The 27,702-nt window shown below is 45.7% G+C and overlaps 1 long non-coding RNA gene across 8 annotated transcripts in view; it reads left to right on the top strand.

Annotated features, from left to right (window-relative positions):
• Nucleotides 1-9,881: 9,881 nt before the first annotated feature.
• The window catches only part of LOC101751351, an 80,008-nt gene continuing 62,187 nt past the window's right edge, over nucleotides 9,882-27,702 (top strand). For 7 of the 8 annotated variants that reach the window (XR_005840905.1, XR_006931787.1, XR_005840910.1 and 4 more), the window contains exons 1-3: nucleotides 9,882-10,719; nucleotides 20,267-20,432; nucleotides 26,959-27,606. This is a non-coding gene — a long non-coding RNA (uncharacterized LOC101751351). The remainder of the gene's footprint in view (nucleotides 10,720-20,266; nucleotides 20,433-26,958; nucleotides 27,607-27,702) is intronic. The other variant, XR_006931788.1, reaches the window with a different exon arrangement.

Below are 27,702 nucleotides of genomic sequence, written 5' to 3'. Positions count from 1 at the left end.
AATGTTGCCTATTAGCCTCTCTGATTGACTTCTGAAGAGAACTATTAGCAAATGGAAGACAGTGATCTTCTCCCATGTGTTGATTAAATGGAAAGCCTGGAAGGCACTCCCACAAAGGACAGAGGAGCAAGTATTTCATCATTGGACCTAATACCTACATCAGGTATTGGTTGTGTTCTCTGTGTTTGAAGACACACTATATAGCTTTTATGGAGCTGGAGAGCCTATTGGGGAGAATAGTCTTCATAAGCAGATTCCATCAAGACTCATAGATATCTTCCATTTTAATCCTATCTGTAAAACATTGACTTCTCTAATCAATTGTGAAAGTAAATCCCCAGGATTTGCTAGATTATGTGTGAAATGCAATAGGGAGTACTTAAATATATCAGTAAACAAATAAACACATGAATCAAAAACTAGAGGCAGAGAGAAAGCAGTGTTTGGTATCCTGGCTACAATCCATGTTTATTATTTAACTTTAAAATGACAAATCAATGGCAAAATGGAATTAAGTAGCTGTGTAAGCACAGAAGTAATTTTATCGGTGTATGAGCTGCTCATGTTTTACATTACACAAAGCACAGTGTGTTTACTGAACAGCGGCAGCGACATCGGTGAGAGCTGGAAGCAAAGCCAAGGCTGCAGGGATGGCATCTGAGAAGTGAGGCCCTGGGGACAGGCTGCTGATGGTAACAGCATGGGCAGTAATGGGAAAGTGATGCATTTGGGTTCTTCAGAGAAGATAATGGTACTTGCCTTATGATTTGATGGTAGAGCTGAGTAAGAAGAAGAAAGCCCTGGTCTAGAAGTCAAGGCTGACGCAGCCACAACTAGTAGGATGTATAAGCTTGACTGAGCTGCTAGTGGTCACAGTTATAACCCGGGCACTGACCTTCATTAGCTAATATACATGTTAGAAGGTATTAATGTTTTGTCTTGTAGTGGAAGCTGTGTGAAAGTGAGGCTGCTCAAGCAGAGAGCTGGAACACAAGCAGCAGCTAAATCTCTTCAGATTTCTTGCCGTTCCCTGTAGGAAATGCCCCCTTTCAGATTATCACATACCTGTTTCAGCCATCTCAGATTGATTACGGGGGTTGGGTAATTCCAAACCATGTTGTGGTTAATCTGTATTCTACACTTCATAGCGTTGTTTTCCACAGGATAAGGTTTATCTGAGCACAAGTAATAGGAAAAAACTCGCTGTATGGGAGCATTTCCTATGAAGCAGCCCAAAGCAGCCAGCAGGTTCTGTTCATAATGCTGAGTTTGCCCATCTGTCCCAGTTGGGTTGCTTGAAGCCCAGCTCAGATTTGTTTAAGCTCAGCTTCAACTTGGAAAGGTCTGTGAGTTGTTAAGATATAACACACCTCCAGTGTCTCTCTGGACCTGCCTGTACCAGGAAACTGAATCAAATTTCAGACACAGAAGTATGCCCAGGTGAAAACACAATTATCAGGGGTGTTTTTACAGTCTGCCCCTGTTCTAGGGCAAGCCAGGATTGTTCCCTGCTTGCATGTCAGAAGTGTCAAAAGTTTGCAGTATGGAAAAAATACAATGGAAATAAAATATCTGTGGAAACCACTGAAAGGGACAGCAAAACGGGAAATCGAGATCCATCCTGACCAGGGGAATTTCTGGGGTCTGTCTTGCAAGAAGCAGTAATTGTTCTGAATGATGCCTAATCATGCACCTGGAGGTCTGAGTAGTGGTGGGGCTGAGCGAGCATTGCTCTCTCCATACCAGGTCCTCTGAGCACCACTGCCCGCTGTGTTTGGCTGCCCAGTCATTCCTCCTCACAGCATAAAGGTCAGGCTCTACGTGTCACCCATGTTTTGCAGCCACTGAGTCCTATTTGCACTGGCTGCGAAGGGAAGAGTGCAGAAAGATGGGGCAGTTCACAGCAGCCAAGGGCATGGGTGGCACCATCGTTCTAACAAACACAGAAAGGAAAAAGCACATTGGTTTCCCCCCCAGATCAGCAAAGAAATCCCAAAAGTAGAACACATTCCACATCGTGGGTTTTATGGCTCTGTTGGCTTATTGCTGGTATAGATACTAGAGAATGGTTTTATGTAAGGAGAAAAGCTCAAGGGCAATTCAGGATCTGCTGGCCAACAGTTCACAGGGCAAGTGATTGCCTCCCTGCATATAGTTGTGGGCTGTGGTTTATACCTCAGCAGTACCAAGAGGCTTCAATTAAGACTGGAAGCTCCTTGGGCTGTATTAAGTGTGAATTGGGGGGTCTTTCTCTTCACCTTCTACGTTTTCTTGTTTGATTGCTCTGAAGATGCATTTTCAACTCTTGCTCCACAGTCTTGAGAACTAGAAACCATTTCATTTCTTTGCTCACAAGACCAAACAGCTGAAGCTGTAGAGAAAATGAAATATCAAAGACCTTCAGTGGAGTTATGAGAGCCAGCAATGCTGACCTCCTTTCCTCTATGATTTTATTTCAATTTTCATTTCAAATCTTTACTTTCAGTCTTCAGCAGTCACTTTGGTTGCTGAAGCTCTTGGGGCTGTAGTTCAGTAGGTTCTGACCTTGGTTCAGGGAAGCTGCATATTAGTGAAAGGGAACAGAAGTAATAGTGATGGTATGACAGTCACAACTGTTTAAGGATTTGAGAGATGCAAGGTTTGCAGGAGGATAGAGCATCTTTTGTTAGCTGGCTTAATATGGGAGGAAAAGCAGTTGTGGGCGCACTGGTTTTTTGTCAGATCAATTCTTTCAGCCCAGTGACTGGGTATGAGGGGCGGCTCAGCCCCTGCCTGCTGTAGGACATGGGAGAAGTTCCTCTCTGTCTTATGGGGCTCCGTTTCCCATTTGTAAGATACAGAATGCAGCTGAATATCTCCAGAGAGATTCTGGCGGTGACGCACTGAACAGGTTGCCCAAGGAGGCTGTGGATGCCCCATCCCTGCAGGCATTCAAGGCCAGGCTGGATGTGGCTCTGGGCAGCCTGGGCTGCTGGTTGGCAACCCTGCACATAGCAGGGGGTTGGAACTGGATGAGCACTGTGGTCCTTTTCAACCCAGGCCATTCTGTGATTCATAGTGCTGTGTAGGAGTGGTGCTTGGGGTGGTTGAAGGAGTATCGTTGCCTTGACAGGCATAAGCCCTGAAATATCTTTGTTTGATGCACTCCTGCTTGGTGGGACAAATGTTCTGTGAGGAGGTCCGGAGGATCAGCCCTGTGGCCTGAGCTTTGTCCTTGTTATGATTTGCTCATGTTTTGCTTTGTTCCCATTGCAACTGATTTCTAAGGGAGGAGCTAAGAGCCTGCAGGGCTTGCACGTTCACTCTGACCTCTGGGTGCCTCCTTTCAGCATGTGCAGAGATGTTCAGTGGCCACAGCCATAGGGGTAGGTGAAGCTGCTCAGGGCAGGGCTGAGCTCATTGCACACCGGGGTCCTTCGTGCACAGTGGAGGTACGGAATGGCTGCCTGCCCTGTTCATTAATCATCTCTGCTGAAAAGCCCTTTTAATTACATTATGTTCAGAATCCATAAAATATAATTAAAATATGTAAATCCATTATATTATTTAATGAGTACATTGAGACCTGGAAGTTTAAATTAGATGTAAAACTGATACAGACCTATTGCTATTGATTACTTATATTAATAAATCAGTGCAGCCTTGGACAGAGATTTTTTTCCCCAATCAGGTGGCAATATCTTTTATTTTTTTATTTGATCTGTCAGCTGTTACATTTATGCAGTCATTTGAAGCTGCTATGGTGAACGCTGTAGAATAGAATCTTCTGCACGTAGTATTCATTCTTTAGCATGATTCCTTCAAGTTCTATTCCCTTTTGCTCTTTCCTTGAAGGCACAGCAAGCTGCTAAGCAGGACAGATACACACCTCTCCCTTCTCCTGGCATTTTAGTTACCGACATGATATCAGACACATGTTTTAGGATTAATACCTTCTTCTGGGAGTGTGGGATGCCAGTGCAGTGGAGTTGGGGCATTGACTCCCGATGATGTTGAATGTTTGAAAGTTAGCCAAGATTTGAATCTTCTGCACTGTGGGTGAACACTTTAGAAATATGGTTTGTTGGGAAATGAAGACTCCTTTACTATGTGCATGTAGGCTGCTGGGACTAATGAAACAGCTATCATAGTGCAGAGCCACGCACCCTTATTATTGGTGGTTTTTCCTTCTACCTGAATGTATTTTACATCAAGTGTGCATTGTGTTTGCTTCCTGCTGAGGGCTTTTCCTGCAGAATTTCTCAAATCAAGGGCGCTGCTTTTCTGGGAGGGCATTCCATGGGTGTGCTCTGCAGGGCGGGCAGCAGAAGGGAGGATGAATGAACCCGCACACCTTCCTCCTGCCCGCCCAGCCACAGACCCACTGTGCTGCAGAGCTGCTGACAGTAAAATCCAAAGGGTATTTCACAACAGATTATAAGGATTTGAAACCAGAGCAAATGTCAGGCTGCTTGACAGCAAAATATAGCCCTTTAGCTCAGCCACCTGTGTTACCTTCCATTTTCTTGATTTGGCAAGATCGCAGGCTTCAACCTCATTTAATACCCTTTCTCTGCGTTTCCTTCCTGTAGGGCAGACATACATCTCCTCTCCCTTCGCTGCATGGCTCACCAGCTGCGTGCCAAAACTTCCAAGGGAAATACTCAGAAGATGAAAACTCCTCAGCAGCAAAGCACCAATTTCGCGTCAGGCAGTGTGTCAGCAAGATGAGAGAAAACAACCCTTTAACCTCTTTAAGACCCCAATGCCTGCTAGGCGTTCAGCTCAGCACTTCAGGCACGGCTTGTGTTTGTGGACACCAAGGTCATGTTTTTAAAGACAGGCATTCAAATGGCACACAAAAAATATGCAGGCAGGGGTGCGAAGGGGGTAATTGCACGTACGAAACATGCAGTTGCAAACACCCACCGGGTAATTGTGTGCTCACAAGCATTCAGCTGCACCTGCAGTTTCCTGGTTTCCCTTTTAGAACGACATCTCTGTGCCCAGGCATGCCTGCTTGGCGTGTTTCATTTCTGCACTTGAAACCGTGGCCCAAAGCACCGCGTTGCTGTTTAGCACAGGTTTGAGCCGCTGATTTCAAAGCTGCTCTAATTAGTAACTTGCAGTTAGTGTACTCTACCAATTCTCAGCCCACTGGGATATCACCAGGCTTTATTGTTTCTTTCTGTCTTTGTGGAACTTCTGTAAATCTTTTCTTTGATAGCAGCTACGGTTTCAAAGCTGCCCACGTTTGAGCCAGAGGAGGCTAATAATGGTCTAATTAATGAAAGATGTTTTCCTCTGCATTGCTGTATTTTATCTCTTCCCCAAAGACTTGTCGGTGCAACCAAACCCCAGGCACCAGCCAGATCCTTTCTTTTCCTCACATATTTGAGAAATACACCGATATATGGTGTGTATCCCATGCTGTTCTCACTTGAGTGTGTAAATCTTGAAAAATCTTCCCAAGTGTAGCTCGGATTTAGGAAGCAGCTTTGTTATTCCCAGCAGGTTTTCCTTCCAGCTAAGATTTGTTTCTCTAGCTCAAACCACAAAGCCACTTTAACTCTCCCTAAAAGACTTCAGTCTGTGTAAGCTGCAGTGTAGGACATACTTATTATCCCCCAGTGGGTATTCATTGCCCCTCTCCTCCTGCTTTTTCAATTTCACTTTCTTTTTATTAATTGATGAGCTCCCTTAATTATTTATAGAAGTCTTAAAATGCATCAAGGTTGGATTGCACAGTCTCTTCACTGTCACATTGCACTGTTTTGCCACAGGAAGGACACAGATTCCTACCCAAAGGCACAAGGAGTGTTAGCAGCTTTAATTGGGTGTGCAGTAACACATCATTATGCACTGAGTGCAAAGCAGCGAAGTTCCTGCTGGACACTTGAGATCATTGGGTCTTTCTTTACAGTACTGCGGGGCTGTGGTTGTGCTGTTGCTTTGGGTCTGGTGAGGGGTCTGGATGGCAGATCTGCCCATACAGGCAGTCTCGTGCTGAATGAAGTGGCTGCACGAGAGGCATTCTAGCAACATAGTTTTCTTCCTCTGTTTCCTCCTACCCAATCTCTTTCTAGGTTTCTTGTTTCTTCATCACAGGGTCTACAGTGGGGCTGTTTTTTTTTTTTTAACTCCTTTGGTGGACCTGTTCTGCACATCCCTTGGAACCATCCCTTTGGTCCAGCTTTACTATCACCAAACCTTTTCCTTTCCAGTCCTGGCTCAGAGCTACCAAAGTAGTTCCCACAGATACCTGAGGTGATGAGTCTGATCCCAGATGGACACTGAGGGGCTGGATAGTGTGGGAGGAAGCACAGGGAGCATGAAGGAAGCAGGACAGAAGAGAGCACTTCAGCAGCAGAGCTTCAAGCTGGCAGGCAGGTTGTTCCACTTCATGGTGCTTTATGACCTTGAGACGCTGTCACGATAAATCATGACAAGTAATTAAAAGTATAGTTTAGATCATAACTAGCATGTCAGAGCAGTGGATGTACACTGGTGATGCCTTTCCTTCCCTGTCCTCCATGATGCTGGGCTCCAGTGGAGTAAAACCTCCTACTGAAGGCGAAAACCCAAACAATTAATGGTTTGCTGCCAGCCACTTAAATAGAAAGTTGATGTAGCCCAGCTAGCTACCTGCAGGTGCCCCAGAGCCCCCTGCTGTACATTGAATGGCATCCTCTGATGCTGCAGGCAAAACCACAAGCCCCCCCCCCCCAGCATAAATATTTCCTTGCTGGTTGAAATAGAAAGCAGATGTGTCTCATCTACTTGTGACACAGAACACTGAGATTAGCAGCAAGGCAAGAAAAGTGAGGGCCAAGTATGGGGCACTTTAGGAGAAAATAAAGGAAATGATAGAACTGAGAAGTGGCCAGCTCAGGGACATCAATTGCTTGTTTGTTAGGTTTCTGTGGTGGTGACAGGTAAGGATTGCTGGTTTTCAGATAGCATCTGTCCTCATCCTCTGGCCCAGCACAGGGTGGGATACAACTGCTGTGTCAGAACGGGGAGTCCCAGCTACCCTGCTGGTGGTCTTAGTGGTGTTATGGCCATGAGAACAGTGTGAAAGTCAGGCGGGAGGCCTGGGGGAGGTGTTTTAAGTCAGGAGGGTGTAAAGAAGAGGCGAAAGTAAGAGCTGTTTCATTTGGCATTGAGATGCAAACAGATGAGAGTGGCACAATCTGGGCCAGAGCTGCACCCTACCTGTGTTTCTGGTAGGATCAGTCCACACTGACCTTTTGCTGCAAAAGACAAAACCAATCCAGGAGCCGAAGAATCCAGGTGTTAGATCTCTGACCTGGGCAACACGAACAGTTGGTTAGCATCAGCCTGCCTGCTCCCAGGGAAGGCTGACAGCAGCCACAGAGCTGATGGAGCAGGTGGGGGACCAAACAGCACTTGCAGTGCCCTGATGTCAGGACGTGGCCTCCTGCATCGTGTGAGAGGAGCACTGAAAGAAAACAAAGCTGTGCTCCTCGGTGGGGCTGTTTCTGATGGATGAAGGTGCCTTCTGTCCTTCTCTTGCGATTGTTTGAAAGGGAAAGAGAGTACAGAACATGGTATCTCTGTCTCTCACAGCTCAGTTTCTTTGGCAGGAGGTCTCACTGGTTTTCTTTTACAAACAAACCAGGCTAGGGAGCATGTTCTCACCTTTCCTGAGGCTGTGCTGGAGCCTCTCACCTCCAGCTCTATGCGTGCTGCTCCCCAGCCTGCCGTTCTGGGGGCTGCACAAAGCTTAGTTCTGCTGCTTGCCATCCTGCTGGCAGTTAATTGCCTGAGCTCGAAACCCAAAAAACAAAGAGCAAATTAATTTGTAATTTGTGTCATTTAACAATTCATTGCATCTCCTCGCGGTTGCATTACAAAGCGTGGCATTTCCTCAGGTAGGGGGGGGCAGCCCTTCCAGTTTTGGATGGAACACCCATCTCTTATCAAACCACGCAGGGGAGAAACTCATGCAGCCCATGTGGATCAGATTAAGTTTGACTTAATTCATATTTTTTCTTTTCTTTTTGGCACGAGCTTTGGTATTTCATTTATTAAATCACAAACTTGACTCCATGCTGCAATCACCCAGTGTGACAATAATAAATCTTATAAGCAGGATTGCTGTTTGCGTGCTCGAGGTAATAATTTATGTCCATTCACACAAAAACTCTAGAGCCACGGCTTGTTTTTATGGCCATGCACTTGGATGTGGCTGCAGCAAAGCACAGGGGGAGGGTGGCATTCCCTGTTCCAGTGGGGCCATCAGCCTGCACCAGCCACCAGTGACTGAGGCTGCTTTGCTAGCAAGCTGTGCTGCACTGCTGGAGGCAGGAGGTGCTCTGTGAACCCCTGGGACAAGTCTGAGGTCTGTGTTTCTTGGTGCCATTCTGTGACTGCAAATGTCACAAGCTTTTACAGTTGGAGCTGATGTTTCTCATGCCTGGTTGGCGGTCAGTAAGTTGTTAGTCTGGGAAGTTAGAGCAGAGTCCATTCGGATTGTGTTGCAAGTAAATAATTGCCCGCACAGTTTGAAGCAAAGCGGGACCCCTGTTTTGGAAGGGATTCGGGCCAATGAAGTATGCCAGAATATTAATAAAACTTACTTTTTTAGCCTCATGCAAATATGACAATTAGGCTGTGGCTATATTGGTTTTTTTTGGCTGTGTTTGCACAGTGCAGCCTGAGGTGTTATGTCAATAATTCCTGTAGTGCTGGGCCCAAATTCAGTTCTGTTCCCTCTGTTGGCCCAGGTTTCCCTGCCAGCTGATACAGCTCTCCTGGCTCTGGGGATATGCAGGCAACAGGGAGCCTGGAGCTGCCCTGCTCATGCAGACATCCTTATAGAGTCTGGCTGTGACATGCACACAGCTCAGCGAGGACAAGCTGCTCAGCCTAGCTTGGGGAAAGAAAAGAAATGCCTTTCCTGTGCCCCTAGGAACAAGAAAAAATTGCTCTGGGGGACAGAGCTACCTTCTAGATTTGGAACTTCCTATTTCATGTTGTCACTTCTACCAGCACTAGGAGCACGTTATCTGCAGGGGCTCTAACTGAGGATTGGAGAGCCCCAGTGGGAGCAGACACAGCTATGGAAGCACTGGGGTCACACTATATTCATTCCTCTCTGCTCATGGGACCAAAGGAGCTACAGACCTGTTCCTTGCCTTTCCTTCTTGTTATTACAAAGGTACAGTAATCACAGTTGTAGAGGATGAACATTAGAAAGAGGGGCTCCGTTCACAAGCTTCTGGCAATTCTCAGTGGCACAGCGGGGCTGCCAGCCCACCGTCGTGCCCGATAACCAGCAGCAACCCCTGCCTGTCTGCCACGGCTGGGTGAGATCATTAGGGATGCGCTTCAAGTGTTCATAAGCACGGAGCTGCCGCTGTGGGGAAGCCTTGAGCCTGAGAGCTGCAAATCTGTTATCGTCTGCGCCTGATGGCTGTCTCACCCTCCTCTCTTACCGCTGTGTTTGTAATGCTAGATGTGAAAAATTAGCAAGGCTCCCTCCACGCAAACAGTGGGAGGAAGTCTGCCCCTCCTAATACATGCAATATGAGGAGCAAAGGCAGAATGTCAGGTTATCAACAGGATGGGGTTTTCTTGTGCTTTTTTACCTGACTCAATTGCATTTCACTGATGTCACAGGTTTGCATCAGAGAGGGTTTGATCTGTTTGGGTTTGCATTATAGATCACATGGGTCCTCCAGTTATAGAATCATAGAATGACAGAATGTCCTGGGTTGAAAAAGACCACAGTGCTCATCCAGTTCCAACCCCCTGCTATGTGCAGGGTCACCAACCAGCAGCCCAGGCTGCCCAGAGCCACATCCAGCCTGGCCTCGAATGCCTGCAGGGATGGGGCATCCACAGCCTCCTTGGGCAACCTGTTCAGTGCGTCACCATCCTCTGGGTGAAAAACTTTCTCCTAATATCCAACCTAAACCTCTCCTGTCCCAGTTTAAAACCATTCCCCCTTGTCCTATCACTATCCACCCTCATAAACAGTCTGAGTCACGTGTATCTGGATTTCATTGCTCCTACCTCCCTTGGGTAATTTTTGCCACAGTGCTGATTCAGGCAGACAAGTCCCAGGTCAGTATTTGGCTCTTTCCTGCTTAAATCCTGGCCAAATGCGTGCAGGACTTGAAGTATGGCAGGGGCTGCTGGCCACAGCCCTGGAGCGGCACTTTATAACTGATGTCTTTCATTCAGGAAGACGAGATATTTGTTTAAAGAGGAGCAGCCATGCTAACGCTTCAAAGTCAAGTGAATCTCTTCAGTAGGGAGTGGGAATGTGGCACTGACAGCACCAACGAGCAGCTGAAAGAATGTGCCCAAACCCACCCATTCCAGCCCATGTTTTCCTCTCTCCCGGCTGCAAACCCAAAGACCGGAGTTAGATTTCCTGCAGATCTTCAGTTACAGCTCAGATCTTTGAGTCAGATTGGAAAGAAGAAAAAAAAAACTGAAAAACTGCTTCAGCGAGCCAAGGGAGAAGGAAAAATACAGGAGACTCCAACATATTAACTGCAGCTATTGGCTTGCCCCCTCCTCTCCAACTTCAGTTATTACTGAGAATCAAGGAAGTTTGAAATGCACTTTGCACACAGACTCAGCATAAATAACGCTGCTTTGCATTTCATCAGCCTTATTTTCCCCATGGGTTCACTGTCATCTCTCATTTAGGCACCACAGGGACGATCAGCTTCAGAAAGAAGTTGAGATGAAAGGCACCAAAACGTAAGTGGGTAAAACATTCCTGGCGCTCGGGAGCAATCCAGAGAACTTTCTGCTCCACAGGTGCAGGAGCATGAGGGGATTGAGTACGTCTGTCTTTTTAGAGGATCCCTTTTTCTGTATCAATAGTATCAACGCTATAGGAAGTCACATTTTGCTTTGAAAGTGTTTCCCAACAATGCTTGGTAACAGCTGTGACACCAGTTGCAGTGCTTTTGTGACTGCTGTGGAACTCCTGTGCACTGGATGGGGGTGCAGGCAAAGAATCCCTTGCTATTTAATTTCTACTTTGAAGTGTATCTAATGCTATAAAATAATTACAGCTGCTGCCTGCAAATAAAGAAAAAACAGGTAAAGGCAGCACTGTTGAGATGAGAAGAGATGAAGTAACGTGAGATGAGGGTCTCACATTGGATTCAAAGCCAGGTTCACCCTCCAGGTTCCCACGTGCTCTGCTGTGAGTCCATGTCCTTGTGCCCTGTTGAAATGTGCTTTTCTCTCAGGCGTTGCCAGTGGTCACCAGGTGGACACAGCATTTCTGAGCAGTGAGTACCACTGCGATGCACGGCATAAGCCCTGCAGGGGAGGAGGAGCAATGAAGGGGCAGACCTCAGTGTAGGATGAGAGGAAAGGTGGTGACAGAGACGCAAGTGTAGCCTGGAAACCAAATGGGTGTCTTCAGCTGAAGATCCACAGGCTTGAATAAAACCATCACCTGCTGGCTGGAAGGCAGTGGCTGTGATCTGTGGATGTGCCATGTGCAGAGCAAAGATAACCCGAGGGGTGGCTGAGGAGAGAACTGGCCCCTTGGCTTTGAATGGGGCTTACAAGACAAAACACAAAGGCTAATGATACTAGATGAGTAATTAAAGTACATCGACAGTGAATGGATAGGGCAAGATCAATCCACATCTTTTCAGTACTGTCTGGTGCATGTAGATGTGCTCAGAATAATTTTGGGAAAGGTGAAGCAGCACTCCAACAGCTAAATATCTTCACTTTTATTTGTTTTATATGCAGTGATCTTCCAGAAGGGGATTCAAGGTGTCAGAGTAATATAGCAGAGCTTATCTACGCGTGGTTCAGTAAAAGGTCACTATACTGCATCCTCCAGAGGAGATTTATATCCCTCAGTAGATGTGCATTTTTCCTATTGTTTGACTGTGTGTTTATTCCTGGGGAGAACGCTGTGCTGGAGGTCAGTACATGGTGCCTTTGGAAATTTCTAGGTGCAGAGAATTACTCTGCCTGCCGCATGCAGGTTTTATACAGTATGGCTTCTTTCTGTATTGGAATGGCTTAGTAACAGCTTTCAGGCACCCATCGCGCATAATGCTTTCATATATATAATCCAACCTGTCTTTCGCATCCTCTTTTATAGCTCTAGATGGTGCTTAGTCAGGCAATTTGCACAAGGTCATGAAGTTAAGTGGGTAAGTGAGCATCTTCAGACCAGCATCCTTATTCCTTCCCGGCCCCACTTTAAACGCAGGTGGCCAAAGAGGACCAGGTTTTCCCTTTCCAGCAGACCAGTGGTTGCCTCCTGTCCCTTCCCACCCACCTTCTGCAGTGACAAAAGGGTTCTGGGGGTGCTTTGCCTCCCGTTTGGGCTCATCCTCCTGAGTCCTGACCAAAGGCAAACACAAAGCCTTGCTCCTCTGGTGCGCTGCAAATCAGGCTCTTAAGATCTCATAAAACCACTTCTAAAGCATTCTCTATAGGGTTGTCTGTTTAAATATTTAATTTAGGGACTAGCTAAGAATAATTTAGCAGCTGATTAAGAGGGATGCCAGTTCTGCTGTTGCGGAATTGATAATCCATAGTGTACACATGTTATTGCTATTGTAGCAACGTTGTGGTGTGGGTATGAAGTAGCAGCGTTGTTTCTACCAAGCTTGGGCTGTCTGTCACTTTGATTTTGTCAGCCTAATGATGAAAGTAAATACTATTTTAAGTACCACGCTGGAGAATGTCTTTCGGAATGAAACTGCCTTATGCTAAATCTGTTCCAGAGAAGTACAAGACGTAGCCCCGATGGAGACTAACTCTGAGATAGACAGGAAGTTATCAAGAAGAGAGCATCAGATTAATTTGTTAGCCACTAAAAATAATTGCTGCCCTGCTGTTCGCGTGGAGGAGCCTGTTCCATTGCTGAAGCACAGGGGAAATTATGAGACGTGCTGGTTGCTTTTACTATAGCATAAAGCAAAACTGGGCTTCCTCTTTGCAACAGTTTCCCCTGTGTGTGATCAAAGTGTGCTCCAGCCAGCGTGTGCTCAGCCTGCAAACTTTATATCCTGACCCCAGAATGAGGCAGGGTTACAGAAGCAAATACTGTTGGCAACCAATGTGGCTGGTATCCATCCTCTGCGGTGGTTTTGTTCTGTCTTTTCACAACCATCTTTTTGATCATGATTGTGCTGTTTACCAGGTTGTTCTTTGCTGGCATGACTTTCTTCCCGTATATCAGGCTGCCTTTGTCCTCAAAAGCCACGAGGTCTGAGCTTTTGTATTTTCGAAGCACTCCTTATTTCCCATCTACCATCCAAAGAACTTCTGATCCGCCATCTGATTTCAAATCATGTTCTGCTTCTTGTGCCTATCAACTATGCTGCTACCCATAGCCACTGAGTCCTGCAGGGTGCAAGCTCCCTAAATCAGGCTTCAGTTTCGGTATTGGGTGTTTTGTATTGGGTAAACCGGGATGCAAAGAGAAAACTTGGTTAAGGTGTCAATGGATGCCTGTGATGTGGACACCTTTATAAAGAGTTGGAATGCCTGGGTGTATTTCTGACCAGTTTTGGTGACTCTGGGCTTAATGGGGCCAGAAGGACGGATGCAAATATTAGGCAGGTACAATCAGATCCATGTTATTTCTACAGATAGAAATAATAAGGGAAAATTCTGGGAAAAATGATTGGTCAGCCCCAAACTACTGCAACGTTGTCATTTCAAGCTAAAACTGTTCCAATTCCTTTCAAAAGCCACAGAGAAGAAACGAGCCCTTTCAAGGTAACATTCCTCTTCTAAAGTGTCCGTCTAAAATAAGGGCAGATCAGCTGTGCTGCTCAGGGAGTGTGGGCATCTCTGCTTTGGCAGAAGCTGGGCTGAGATCTGCACATGGGAGGTGCTGATAGAAAAGGAGAGAGCCTTCTTCCCAGGGCTGAGGGGAGGGTCAGTGCTGACCACGGGTGGTGGGGAGCTGGACAAAGGGCTCCCTGCACTTCTCCCTCTTGTCCCTGTAATCCTTAACACACAACAGCAAGCGGTTGTTGGAACCCAAACAGCCTGGGAGGAAACACAGAGCTAGGTCTTTTTCATTTAGCCAACTACATGGTTTGAAAACAAACAGATGCTTTCTTCAAAACAAATCCAGTAGAACAATTTATTTACAAAATTCCCCGAGTGGAGCAGAAGTCACATAAAAGCTTTTAGGCTGTCAACCGAATCAAGGGCACGTTGTATTTAGCAGATGTTAATAGATAAGCCATGGAGAGAAAATAAGGGAAAGGAATAATACATGGTACTGCACATTTATCTACCGAATTTTTCACTGATTTCTCTCCCAAACCCAACAGTGGTTGGACACATAGTTGAAGGCTATGTTGCATTTACTGATTGTTGCATTAGTCAGATATAGACCAGCACTGAGTTGCTTCTATTGGCTGCCCCATGCACAGAGACACAGCAGCAGTGCATGTGAGGGAGCGGAGCCTGTGGGTCAGCTCTGCTGTGCTTTGCTCAGAGGAATGTTTCCAGCCAAGTGCCACTGTTTGTACATTTCTTGTTGTTGTTATGAATTGCCATCTCAGGAATATCAGAGGGGCTGCAAAGCAAGCCAGACCTCCTGTGTTAGGAGCTGTGCAAACACGTCCCAAAAGGTTGGCCCTGTTGTGTTGATGTTGGAGTTTGCATGGTGGTTTGGTTGACGATGCACTCGCATTGATGAGCTTTTAACCACATGAAAATAATCTCCTGTCCCTGGGAAACACTGGTCCTATGGAAAATCCTTGTCCAAAGCAGTGGAAAAGATGGAGTATGGCTTTGGAAAAATGAAGCCTAAGGCCATCAGTATGAAGAGGTGTAAAGCAATACAGCAATGAACTTTCAGGTCAGCTGCAATTTTGGCCCTGAATATTTAACCACGGAAACACAATGACTGAATACCATAAGTGAAGAAGTTTTCATTATGAGGAGCGTGTGAAAAATTAACAGCTCTGTTGTTAATTTCTGCCAAGACTCCTCCCCGTATCTGGAAATATTTGGTCTCCTTGGATAGACATCATTTTTTGGTATTTTTCCAGGAAAGCAGCTGTGTCAGCGAGCAGTCTGCCTGCAAATGGACTGAGCAGATGACCAGGAACTATTCAGCTGCTTAGACAAAACCTCTGTCTTCCTTTCCAGGACAATTCCTACCACGGAGCTGGTTAGATTTGTTAGCGCAAAATTGATTAGTCTCAGTTTGCTGCCGTGTCATTAGAGGAAGGTGAAGGGTGTCTGAAGATGAACTCAGGTGCTGTTTTGTTTTATCTGATAAAGTCTGCCACTGCAATCAAGGAATGAGATTTTCTCACTCTCCTCCAACGTTTGTTTATGGATCTGAGACAAAAGCAGAGTCTGGTGCAGGAAGCACAGTGCAATCTGAGAGCACCTCGGGTAAGGCCAGATGTGAGAGGATGCTTGCCTTCTGCTTTAGTTATTTCTCTCCCACTTGGTGCTGCACACGTTTTAACTCCATTGTAGCAATTCACACATCTTCAGAACAGAGTTTGTCAGAACCAGGAAATAAGTTCCATCAAGAGAAAAGCAAACAGGAGGAAACTCCTTTCCTGAGTTCACCCATCATCATAAACGCTTCACACTTTCCTAGACTCAGAGCTCTTTAAGCACATCAGTGTGATGGGAATCTTGCTTGCTGATGACACGGGGCATTTCCGCCATGGACCTGAGCAGCTGCTCACTGATGGCAGCGTTTTACTGCAGTATTTCTCAATAGAAAAAGAAGTGAGGATGAATCTGTGGCTCTGATTCAGTAGGGAACATGAAGAGCTGTTGATAACTGCGGTGGATTGGATCCGTGCCATGTGAATATGCATTTGCCATGATGCTTCTGTACTGATACGCTAGAACTACTGGGATGGAAGGTAAGCCTGGATATGAGTGCCAGATATTCATTTCAAGAGAAATGTAGGCACTTGAATCTATGGGCAGGACATTTAGTTCACTACCAGTCCCAATATTTTGTAGTAGACAGAGGCCAATTGACTGATGGGGAAAGGAAATGCATCCAACAATGGTACTGAACGTAACCACAAGTCCCCGGTCTTTGGGTGTCTGCTTGGTTTCGTTTGTAAGGAATAAGTCTGACTGAGAGAATTTCTATTAACATTTAAATTTAAGACTATTAAAGCCTACTTCCCAGACTGCAGACAGTAATATCTAGACCGTGGTAGCACAGAATGTCCCAGAAGGGAATGGTGTTTGAACCAAGAAATGTCACTGTTCAGTGGTAGAGAGAATGAATGTAGGGCTTTGCAGACCTGGGTTGGAAAGTTTAAGTTCTTACCTATGAATAAACATAAAATATTAATTATTGAAGGATATTTTTGAATGTAGGCTAACAGTGGATGGTTGTAAAGCAACTGCCCCAGTGCCTTCAGAAGAAACACACAGTCATAAGGGAATTGTAGTGGGTAAGGAAAAAAATACATCTAATATATTTTGAAATAAAAATAAATCCTTGGAAATTAGATATGGCTGTCAATACTCTGAGAAAATCTCTAACCAAATTAATGCCATGATAAGTATATTTGTTGTGGGTTTAGTGGATTTTACTAGGGAGGCATGTCTAAGAATTTGTAAACACTATTTATTATATCTGATGGAGGGGAAAATGTAACCATAAGGTGGTAAAGCGTGCTTTGAGTGTGCTCTGTCTCACAAAGCATTTTGTTATCAAAGTCAGCACTCTTCCAAAACACACTCACCTCCAGGACAGACTTTGGGAGAAAGTCATTCCTCTTACAGATGGCTTGATGAAGTCAGACATCGCGTCAGCAGTGGAGATGGAAAGGGGCAGAGAACAGAAGGTGCCCCGACAGGGATGGGAGCCGTACAGGAAGCATGGTGAGGCTGTGGGGTTGGCTTTGTCCCAGTGGTCTCACTGCTGTTGCTCTGAGAAGGGAGGGAAGCTGAAGGACCTTTACATCCCTCCCTGCCTGCCAGGGGGATTACTTGGGCTGAGCCAATCCAGCCAGAAAGTGGTGGTGCTCACATACCAAGCCCTCCAGGCTACCTTCAAGAAAAGAAGCCTCTCAGTTTTTTTCCTGATACATTTCACTTCTCCCATAGGCTTTTCCAGGCATCATTTCTCTCATGTACTCGCAAAACCCTGCAGTACTTTACCATGTGCTGTGGACACGTGTAGCACTTAGAAGACTGAGGGCCTCTCTGTAGGTTTAAAAGGAAGAAAGGGAGAAAGATGAAACAGAGAGATGCTCAAGACGTGCATGTGAACACACACACTCTACTGCACAGCACTTCTGTTCCACCAGCGTTCAGCTGTCTGTTTGCCTTCTTTCTAATGCTTTATTGAACCTCCTCTTAACTTTCCCCCTTAACCAACTGGTTGCTGACTCAGCTTCTCACTCTCAGTATTCCCTTCAGCAAGCACTGTGCTTTATGGGGAGCAGAACCCCGTTCCGTCCCAAAGGCAACGAGCAGCTTGGCATTGGATGAGCACAGGCTGATTCCTAGAGCTGATTCCTACTTGTATGCAAGTCTTCAGGGAAGGCCCTTGGTCACCTGGACCTGTGAGCAACAACTACATTCAAGTCAGGCTGCCAAGTCTTAGAATATTTTTGTTTTCTCCGTTCTGGTGCAAGGGCATGTTTCTAATTGCACTCTGTAGTTTTGAATTCACAGTTTAAGCGATGAAGGGAAAATAGAGATGCAATGCAATGGAGAGATGCACAGCTTTGCCTAAGGCAGACTGCTGCAGATGGGGAAGAGCTAAGGAGAGAATAAAAGTGCAGGTATTAGAGAACTGCCCAATGAAGAGGTCAAGAATTCCAGTTCTAAAAGGAAGGAAAGAGATTTCTTTCTTTCCCACTTCCAATGAGCTACCCTGCAGATGAATCCTGTGCATTAATGGTGTATTAATGAGAACTGAGGTTTCCTTGGTGTTATGGGTGGCATTATTGGGCTGAAAGCCATTGCTGACACTGGAGGGAGGAGAGAACATCAGGTTGTCTCCCAGAAGTGGGACTTTGGTTATAAGGAGCAGTATTTGTTCCCACCAGCAGGTCACACCCGACTGTCACTTGGGTGCCACTACGTTGGCCAAGTCAGCTCCTGCATCTCTGGGATTCTGGGGAGCTTGCACCTTTAACATGAAGACGCCCCGGTGCAGTCTGACCATATAAAATGTAATTATATCATTTCCAAATTCAGACTGGGGAAGTCTGAAGTGCTTAATCTCATACTTTCTTCATTAATTGCAAATTTAATTTATAAACAGCTGCATGAGTTAGAAATCCCATCTCCTGTGATGAATACAGTCCAATTAAGGTTATAAGTAGAAATAATTTATGGAATGTGTCAAAAGCAAAAATAGATTTACATAGAGCTGTATTGATTGAGATGCGAACTCATCAATCTGGAGGATGTTCTGGACAGTATTCAAGGAACTTGGAGATGAAAAAGATGGGACGACAAAACAGAAAACGGAACATCTTCATTTGTAAGGCAACTAAACCATATCAGTGAGTCCCAGCTGCTGTAATAATTCCCTCCCTTCTCACACAGCTCCGCAATACTGACAAATCTAAATATGAAGAAGAAAAATGTCTCTCGAAGGCTGTTATTTTGCTGCCTGAATTGTGTCAAGGAAGTGTAAATATAATCACACTTTATCCTCCAATCTGAAATGGATTTCCGTGGCACAGATCACAATGTAGCTTGCCTTGATTGATAATAACTCCCTTGTTACCATCAGTAATACAGCGAGGTGGGGAGAAAGCAAAAAGCAGTTCTTGCCAGAATTGCGACGCAATTCACTCAATATCCTCTATCTTTATTTGGCCCTGGAAGGGAAGGTAAGCTCCAAAGGCGTGCTCTGAGACACAAACCATCCAAAGGAAATCCCTTCTAGGATACAGAGGCCCAAGTGACATCATTTGACAAACAGTGCCGCATTATCTCTCTTTGAGTGATCTGTAAGAAGCTTACAGTTTGCTTGGACTTGTTATGTGTAAGCTAATTCAGGCTGATCCCTCTTGGTGCCTTCTCCAGCAGTCAGCAGCAGGTTGCTACACGACTTTTGCTCCTTCTGGTCCATGGCTGACTATAAACACCCATGGTCTTCCACCCCTGCCTGCTGCAACAGTGCTCCTAGGATGGAAGTGACTGAGAGGTCCTTCTGCACCTGGCTGGGCCAGCTGCATGCTTCGCTGCTTGCCATGCTGCTCCGGTTTGGCCTCTCAGTTGATTTACTTGGCATCCATGAACAGTGTGTCTGATAGCTTAGGAAAAGGATGAAGGGAGGACTAGAAAGAGCTGGTGTTCTTTCTAGTCTTGTCCGGGATCTTCTATGCGTGGCCATATCCTTTTATTCCTGAGTGCTTTGTCTCTTGGGTAGCAGCAGAACTGGCTTTTCCAAAGAAGAGTTGCACGTTAGCAGTCTAGGGACTTGGAGAGGAAAAAAGAAGGAAGGTGCTAGTGTCCCTAGCCTCCCAGCAGCTGGGCTTCACCTGGCTGTGCCAGTGTTACAAGCTATATAAGGCACTCTCCCAAGGAGAAATCCACCTGAGTTGCTGCAGGAGAGCAGATACAAGTAGGTTCCCTTCCCTCTGCAACACAACGCCATAAATAGGGTCAGGATTTGATGAAGAAATGGCTTTGATGAAGATATTGGTACATTTGTGGCTTTCAGAGACTTACGTGTGCCCATACAGTGCCTTTATAGATGAGATCCAGACGAGAGCTCTCTCCCAGTTTTCTCTCATCCCAGAAAATCAATCCCAAACCTGTTCACCTGACCAAGCAAGCTAATTTCACCTTGAACTGGCTGCTCCATCCATTTCCTCTCCCTTCCCCAAGCGTGGCTGTGCAGTAACTGGCAGAGCTGTACGAGGGAGCGCAGTGTGTCTGAGGCTCTCCAGCTTGGTAACCAGCCAAAAATGATGCATGTGGAGACCCCCCTCCACAGCTGTATCCTTTTCAAAGTGATGTTTGTAGCAGAGAGCTACAAAAGTGCTATTATGTTGTCTTGAGTGGCTATGCGGGTTGCATTCTAAGCAGAGCAGGGATTAAATTTTGCCATCACTGCCCATGAGCAATTTGCCATTGTGCAGCAAGCAGCTTTCAGAGCAGGTTATTATTGCTGTCTGCGCTGTACCATTCTTATTATATGAAACCTGAAACAGGACTCCCAACCTTGGAAGGAAGAAGATAATCCCTTTTCCTCTATTGTTGGCAAGACCGTCTTAGAAGGCAGAGAAATGCAGCCCCCCCTTCTCCTCCCTTAATGATTCTGTGCTTTTCTCCTTAGTGTTGTTTCTGTGTTTGCTCCTGCTGCATTTCAAATAACGCTGGGACTGATACGGCTGTTCCCACTGAATGGTTCCAGCTGATGTAAGGCCATGTCCTGCCCAGCGATCTCTCTCCGTGCCCAAATGAGGAATGACAGCCCACTTCTGGGGACGAGGAGTTAAGTGGTAGGTTACAGTGAGGGAAGCAAGTAGCAAAAAACTGTTGAGATATATTTATTTTTATTTTATTGTGAGTCAGACATGTTAGCAATGCGGAATGGCATCTTGGAATGGAAATTTCTAAAGAAAATAGATGCTTATCGCCAAAGGGAGTTTCTTCCATTATTATTGCCAAGGCAGGGACAAAACCTTAATGGTTCGAGATGCTTTGAATTAGTGCAGAACTCCTCTTCCTGCCTTTTCTCTTCCCACTCCATCTCTCCCACAGCAACAGCCAGATTGCAGGGCCCACCACTGCCTCTCAGACATGTGAGGGTCTGTAAGATAGGCAAAATACGCCACAGCTGACTGCATGCTGTATTAAGGAGGTACTACTTGCCTTATTCTGATCTTCCATTTTTTCTCTGACTGTACTTAATACTCCTAATTCATCCCAAATTTTACTCCTTTTCTGCATTACTGTAAAAATTCAGTTTCTGTCTCTCTGTCAGATCTGCTTTGATTTGGCCAACGTGGATGTTTGGGGGATCTGTGTAGGTGCACAGCCAGCACGGTCACCTTGGCTTCGTTTCCATAGGAAGCAAAGCTCCAGCAGTGTCAGATGGGATTGACCTACTGCTCAAGGAGGCTGTGAAATTTAATTAGCACTCATAGAAGCACTTGGCAATCTTGGGACACAAAAGTGCTATTGAAGTATCTTTGTTTCCACGCTAGTAAAATCTGCCAGGGAGTGAAATAATCACGTGGCGTTTCAGGTCAACACTTGTTGGAGCAGCATGACAATGGATGGAGGAGGGAAACTGTTTGTGCCATTCCCTTTCTGCTCAGGCTCAGTGCTGTGCCCTGTTTGCTTTGCAGGAGGAAGCCACCGACCTGACAAGTGGGGCTATGCGTGTCAGGTGGTGATCACAGTGCTCTGTGGGGAGCTTTGTGCTGCAGCATCGCTTATGGGGACATAGCGAACCCCCTCCCTCCACTCCCCACTCTGTCCCTTGTTTCTAACAGGCCTGGGTACTCTAATTATGCTATTGCAAAGCTCCTGGCAATTGCAAGGGTTTTTAGTGCTGCTCCCTCTTTGGAGGAGAGAAGCTGGAATAATCTGCTCGGTGCAGTGTCCCTTGCTGGAGATAAGAGACAGAAGTGAGTTGCAGGAAATGTAAATTGAATGAACATATTGCTGTTGCTGGACACAGGGCTGTAGGTGCGCTCTGGCTCTGCTTCTGATGGACACAGCCCATCTTATCCTGTCCCACCACAGCACACATCCCTACAGGCAGAAAACGGGCTGTGGCCTCACGGCATGGGCACAGGAGTGGTTTATTCATCATCATTTTTTCTTTCTTTATCTTTTTCCCCTCTATCCTTCCTGCGAGCAGATGAAACATGCACTTAATTTTCAGGAAAGTGACTGCTGTGGTAGCAGCTGTGGGAAATCAAATGCACAGCAGGCCCCCATAATTCACAATAATTTTGTGTAGCAGTTTCTGATGATGTGATATCAGGTGAAAATTATCCCCGCTACTTTCTCATGTGCCACATCTTTTGAACTCCAGCCTGCTTTTCCATTGGCATGTGTGCCTAGGGCTACCAGATTATTGACAGGGGAGAGGAGGTAATATCATGCATTTAGTTTTAAAGTCTCCCTTGTAAGCACGTTGCTGGGGATGCACACAGGGTGCTGCTGGAGCTGCAGCAGCAAAGACCGCTGTTAGCCCTTAAATCTCTGCTGCTTGTATTTATAGAGATTGCTACGAAGCATCCATTTTTGATCTATTATATTTACCCACAAACGTGATATTAACTTCTGACGAGATGAAAATGATAATGATATCTCTGTGTCACAGGCTTTTATTTCAAATGAAAGAACTAACAGAGCATATCATGCTTTATTATCGCTGTAAGTTCTGTTATTAGTGTCTGTGGAGAGGCATCCTTCCTTTCCCCATCTCCATTTGGACTGCAGCGAGGGTCAGGGAGAGCTGAATGTGCCACCAGCAAATGAGGGAAAGGGGGAAAAACTGGGGGAAAAGGGCTTGGAAAAAATGCATGCAGGAGGCCTGTTTCCCATCAGGCAGCATACAGATTAATAGACCCGAGACCCAAAGCTTCATATCTCCTTGAGCAGGAAGGAGAAGGCTGCTGGGAAGGATGCAGGAGCTTTGGAGCGATGCGTGATTGGAGCAAAGAAGCCCTAAGGCAAAGGGTCAGAGGGATGTGTAGTTTCTTCTCATCAAGCCAATGGCCAATTGGCCTTATATCAGCAGGATGGGTGATGGCTGGGATAAGAGCAGGCGTGTGCACTTTTACATCAGATTTCTTAGCGAGACAGGTCGGGAAGAGAAAGAAAATGGGGCTGTAGTTACAGATCTCCTTGGTAAAAGGGTAAAACCTATTGCAATCTGATACATCGTTCCCATCGCTACATATCAAATAGGGCTGCCAGCAGACTGATATGAAAGAACCTTTAAATATTGATGATGAGAGTCTGCTCAGCAGAACACTGCGTATACTGAGAGTACCCCGTGAGTCTGGAATATTTAATGTAATCAGCTGGAATGTAAAGCACAATATGTACAGACTTGTTCAACCTGTGCATTTAATCACTGCTCTCAAAAGGGTATTGCCTGCAGTAATGCAATGCCAAGTGTAAAGTGGGGAACAAAAACACCTCCAAAGGAACAGTGCAGGAGCTCCTGAGATGATTTCAGTTCCTTATTTGTAGAGAACACCTTACAGAGGTATCAGCAGACTTAAATAGTAGAGACTAATTAGCAAATGAAAGAACTGCATACTGTTCTGTCAGAGCTGTGGAGCCCTTATATGTCCTAATTTAGGAATAAACAAAAAAGGTCACTAATCTGGAGAAGATGGGAATTTTTGTTCCATTTATGCTTCATTCAAGGTATCCATCAAAAATTTCTCCATTAATATACATGCTGCTCTCCTGCTAAAGTTATTTCTTTCCTACCACGATGATCCAACAGCCCTACCAGACCACATAGTGCTGTCATGAGCCAAATCAATAGCGAGCAAAAAATAGGCCAAATTAGAGAAAATAGTTCATTTGAAGTTATAAGCTGAAGATCAGTGATTAGTGGATTCAAACAAGAAAGGCAGCATCAGCAGGTTAACGATCTGTTGTTCAGAAGGAGCCGCGTGTTTGTGACACATGAGACGTGTCAATGGCCTCTACAGCATGGGCTTATAATGGCTGATGTGTCCTATTAGCAGGGATGTGAATGATAATCAGAGTGATACCATAGCTCAGCCAGCACCACCTGAAGGCAAACATGAGAGGTCAGCTCCTTTCCCTCAAGGACATTTGGGCTGGGACATGAGTGATCATAGAATCATAGAATGGCCTGGGTTGAAGAGGACCACAATGGTCACCTCGTTTCAACCTCCTCTGCCGTGGGCAGGGTTGTCAACCACCAGACCAGGCTGCCCAGAGCCACATCCAGCCTGGCCTTGAATGCAAGGCTGCACGTGCTTCCCAGGGTGACGTTCCTGATGGCAGGACATTTGCATGAGCATCCAAGCGATGCTCCAAACCCTTTGTTCCTGTTTTGAGAGAAGTTAGACTGAGCTGTGAATGGTTGCAGTGTGTGTTCCTGGACCTAAACAAGGATTGTTTCAGGTTTGCTATGTGCTTTGCCTACATTCCTGCCTAGCTTTCTATTCACTACGCCCCACTCTTCTTAAAGGAAAGGTGCTCTTAAAGTACTTTTTAGACAGTTTGTTGGGTACCATAACCCCATAACACCCAATTGAGGAACACCCCTTCATTCTGGAGTAAACCAGCAAATGCCAACATTGCAACCACATAGGCTGCTTTCATTGCCAGCAGTGCTGCTGAGCATCCTGCAGCAGGAAGCACAGACCTCCAGAAAGCTGCAGCCCCATCATTTTTAAAATCAAGCCTGTCAAGTACTACTGAGCATGCTTGTATTGACCTGCCACAGCCCTCGTTTCTCCAGAGCAGGCAGACACCATAAAGCGTGGCTCAGCACTGACTCATCACATTGGGTTCCTCGGACAGGGCAGGATTTTAAATAGGAGCGAGAATCCTTCCATTTTTTCATTTCTCTTAAGAGTGTGATAGCAGGCACACAAACGTATGTAATGATATAATATCCCACCTCCAGCCAGGAGCTGGTCTCTAAAGGAAGGGTTTTGGAGAGCCAAGCCCATATGTTCATCCAGAACTGAGCGCAGTAAAACCACTCCATCGCTATTGCAGAAGGAAATTTGTTCACAGGGAGTGAAACTGTGCTCCCCAACTGCAGATCCCCAACCCCTTCTCCAGGTTTGCTAAAATTACTCTCACGCTCCTATGCAGAAAGCCTGTTCCAAAAGCAAGTCCTTCTTGTGCTGATTTTAGCCCTCGTGATTTGCAAGCAGTTGCACCTGGCCCTGTTGTTACACAAGCCCCTGTGCTTGCACCTGTGCTCTTCAGCTTCTGCATGGAACTCTGTTTTCAGCCCTACCTGCAGACCTTCTGACACGATTCTAAAAGCATGAGCGCTTTTAGAAAGCTATTTTATTGTCTGAAAGAAAATACGCCCTCCCTCCCCCTTTATCCAAAACCTCCCTACACCTAAGCAAGCCTCACAACCACAGAGACTGATGGCAGAATCAGCCCTTGGCTGATGCTGAGGCCATGGGAGGGTATAGCTGTGCCCATGTTTGGGGATGTGCTGGGAAAGGTAGGAGCTGAAGGGGCTTTGCTTTCTTTCTAGTGGGACTCAAGAGCTAGATGGAGGGAGAAGAGGTTATGGGATGAAAACCAATCCAGAAATGGGGGATGGGGAGGAGATGGAATATAAACTGCTCTGTATTTAATCAGGAAAAGCAATTTAGTTGCAGTTTTCTGCACAATTTTTTTCTTTTTTCTTTTTTTTTTTTTTTTTAAGAAATAAATTATGCAGAAGAATGTGCTTTTCTCCTGAGGCTAAAAAAAGAACAAGTGGGGCTGAGGGAAATGCCTGGGACTTACATGTGTTTGCCATTTAGCTATGTTTTTTGACAACTCCTCTTAGGTTGACTGGTTTGCCCTGTAAACTTCACCTCTGAAATGAACTGCTGTTAAGAGCATGCAACCTGAGCGCTCTGCTGCATGGGAGAAATGAGTTTTCACTTCTGTGGGGTGGGACCATCTTAGAAGGGCTTTCTGGGGCCCATTAGAGCGCCTTCCAGCTCTGCCCAATGGAGCCCACCCCAAGCCCCAGCTGGGCTTGCTTTGGTGGGTGTCACTGTTCCTGGGGAGGGACTTGCAGGGTATGGGGAGCAGCTGAAATAGATGAAGAATTAGGTAAAGTTTGGGTTTGTTTTCTATCATTGCTGTGCCAAAAAACCTCACAAAGGCTGCATTATTTTTCTTTAATGTTTTGTGCAGCAGTCCCCAAGCCCATGAAATAAGCAGTCCTTGTTGTGAAAAAGAAAAAATCCAGGCTCGAGTGGCTGCAATTTTGGACTCCCCAATGGGGAATGCCTGATCTTAAGAATGATTTCTTTTTTTTTACCAAAATATTTAGGTTTGGGACTTGGGAAATGAAGAACTTGGATGAGAACACTCATATACTACTTTAGAAATCCTTGATGGAAGAGGATTGTCGTGAACCCTCCTTGCAAACTTCTGTCTGGTTTTTGTTTTAGTTGATTAAATGTAAGCACAAAGCTTGCCTTGTGCCTCTGCAGGAAAGCAAAACATACTGAGAGGCAGAACAGCCTTCATCCTCCAAACCTTGGCTTTTCTCAATGTACATCCCACCTCAGACAATTACCAAGCCCGTCCTGCTCTGTCTCAAGTGGTCTTTAGGAACTGGAAACAGCATCTGTTAATTTTTAGTGGTGGGCTCTTATGTGGCATAGCTTGGGCTTTGCAGACAGCTGTTAGCAGCACGAGTGGTGGCTTGGGAGGGGAGAATGCAGCCCTTGGGACCTGGAGTGCAGGGGTTCTGCAAGCCTGTCTTCCCCTGCAGCAGTGCTGCACTGGGAGTCTGCAATGCAGCACGGGTCTTTGCTAGGACGTGTGCTCCCAGCTGTGTGTGAGGCTTGTGTTCCCCTGTTTTTCCTTCCTGCTGCCATCACTCAGGAGAAACATCCCGACTGTGCAGGCTTAAATCCTGGCTGGAGCCTTCAGAAATGGGGAGCAATCAGGGACATGATTTAGTGGAGGGCTGTTAGAGTTAGGGCAGTATGGTTAGGTTGTGGTTGGACTTGATGATCTATGATTTGTGTGGTGTTGAGCAAGCAGTTCAGATCTCAGTTCCAGCAGCTTGGGCACATCTCCTTTTCAGTCAATTCCTTGAAATGCTATTCCCTAAAACAGTAATACTCAAAAGAAGAAGGTACAATAGTGCTGACTTAACCGATACACATAACTAATTGAAGGTTCTTAAGCCACAGGTGCTTGAGGACACATGTAATGTTTGTGGCTACGCTGGTGATGTTTTCTGTGGGTCTGGGGCTTGTTTAAATGGCTCCACAATCACAAGAAGATATGTAATTTAATTTAATCCTCTGTTTACAGTGATTCGATGATGTCTCACAACGCCTTGATGATGAAGAAGATGTGAATGATTACAGCTCATAGAGATCTCACAGCTGGGGAAGAGAATATTGTTTGTTAGAGGGATTGCTGTGAAACCATTCCATGCAAGCTGCCTTTCTGCCCTGAATAGCAGGAAGACCCCTCTATTTCTAACCAAGGAAAGATCTGCCTTCCCTATAGCATACATCTTTTCTCTGCCTTGCTGTAGTGACTGATTCTGGAACACCTTTAGGGTGCAACGAGGATGAAGGGCAATGCATTGCATACTGGTCTGCCCTTCAAATAATGGTGTGGCTTTTTGAAAATGTGATGGTTTAAAAAAGCAAAAAGAGGAGGAAACCTTTTCTGATTAAAACTGACCATATATAGACAGAAAATACCATAAAATCATCAATGGAAAAGTCAGTGTTTTCTCAAGGAAAAGTAAGAATTAGATATAGGATTTTCTTTTGTTCTTCTTTGTCTTGATGCTGACACTCTAAGATGTCAGCTCCAATGCTGTGTGCCTGGAAGAGTCTGTTCTTATTCTTGGGAAAGCCTTGTTTTGCAGGCTCGTGTGTCTGTAGTTCAAGTAATGAAGATCACTTTTACACATCAATTACAACACGGAAATGAGTTCCATGACAGGTGAGCATGCTGAAGGTCATTTGCTTTGTCAGAGCACTGGAAGCAGTTGCTGTTAGCTGTGCCCATCTCTCCGGATCTGACAGAAAATGATGTTTC

The sequence above is a fragment of the Gallus gallus genome, chromosome 19 (assembly GCF_016699485.2).
Source record: "Gallus gallus isolate bGalGal1 chromosome 19, bGalGal1.mat.broiler.GRCg7b, whole genome shotgun sequence".
NCBI lineage: Eukaryota > Metazoa > Chordata > Aves > Galliformes > Phasianidae > Gallus > Gallus gallus.
This window is presented reverse-complemented; position numbering and strand designations above follow the sequence as displayed.